This window comes from Aplysia californica, unplaced genomic scaffold (assembly GCF_000002075.1).
Source record: "Aplysia californica isolate F4 #8 unplaced genomic scaffold, AplCal3.0 scaffold00120, whole genome shotgun sequence".
In the NCBI taxonomy this organism is placed as follows: domain Eukaryota; kingdom Metazoa; phylum Mollusca; class Gastropoda; order Aplysiida; family Aplysiidae; genus Aplysia; species Aplysia californica.
Window position 1 is genome coordinate 127,462 of NW_004797390.1, and position 1,640 is coordinate 129,101.

The window sequence follows — 1,640 nt, forward strand, 5'->3', positions numbered from 1 at the left end:
GTGTTTTGAGAGAGAGAGAGAGAGAGAGAGAGAGAGTGTGTGTGTGTTGGACAGAGAGAGAAAGACAGAGCGAGAAAGCAGCGGAGAATAGGCAGGAAGGACGGAGAGTTCACACGTAATGGATAAACGCTCCAGGTTCCATAAATCTTTGTAAAGTATTCTCCCAAAAGCCATTTCCTCAGTCATTTCCCTTCTTCTCCAGCCCTCGCTCCACGAGTCTCATTAACCAATCGTTTGGACTAAAAGTTGTTTTTAAAAATCTTTCTAACACATCACCTCACAAGTAAATGTTTAAGACTTTAAAGAAACAAAGCAGTTGATTTAGAAGGTAGAACACTCAGTCACAATACTAGAGGAGTCATCTTTTATGAAGTATGTAAGGGCAACCCGAAATAACTGCTTGAGTAAGGGAAACAATTACCTCAAAAAAGTCTTGTTAAACAACAGTAAACTGAAAAACAGAAAAGCCGCTTTAATAAGTGACAGTCAAATCTAGCAAAACTTTTAAATGTCGAAATATTAGGAAATGTTTTAAACCTTAGTAAGCACTTAGAAAGCACATTTTTCAAAATGAACAAAAAGACAGATAGAAAATATTCTAAGAAAAACCACAATATAATATAATTGTTAGTACACCGACTATATAAATGAATCGAGATACTTGATACATGTAGCGGTATACGACATGTAAGGTGGTCCCTTGCCACTTCACTTCATCTCTTGTGCTCGCTACTATGGCGGCATATTGCTAGTTCATCAAATTGGGTGATAATTTAAAAGTATTAAATGATGACAGACGAAGAAAAACGATTGTAACATGGTTGTTACTATACATAGCGAATAAAACCATGGTGGTATGATGACACCAATGAAATATCAAATACTGAATATATGTAAATTAATTGTCAAATAATAAGCACGCATGCGGCTGGTATCTTTGATCTTTAACGTTGATAACAATAACCATACAATGATATTGGAAGTTTCCAATTGGTATCGATTAGTTGATAAAGTTTAGGAGGTGTCGATCGGATGAAGGGAAATCAAATAGTGGTCAGAGTTATGTTATTGATTATGATCAGGCAAAGAAGGTATCAAATAACGATATAACTTGACATATGTGGTATCGAATACTGACTAGGCAAATGTCATAAAATGTCATATTGATTAATGTCAGGAAAGGAGGTATCGAATGTATTCAATAATAATCTGGCTAGATATCGAATAATCACAAGGTAAGACAGTTATCAAATAATATCGTACTAATGACAGGGGGTATCAAATAATGACAAGAAGGAAGGAAGGTATCGAATAATGACAGGACGGAAGATATCGATTGTCGAACTTGCAACTGACCAGATATCGAACATATCGGGTAAGGGAGGTATCGAATAACTACCTGGCAGGGGAGCTGTTGACAATAGTCGAGGCTTGGATTTAGCAACGGTACCGAATAGACTAGGCCAAGTAGGTATCGATCGAATAAGGAGCTGGCAAGGGTCGCAGCGAATGATTTACAGGCAGGGTGGTATCGAACAATGCGGTTAGGGTTAGGGTTAGGGTTAGGGTTAGGGTTAGGGTTAGGGTTAGGGTTAGGGTTAGGGTTAGGGTTAGGGTTAGGGTTAGGGTTAGGGTTAGTC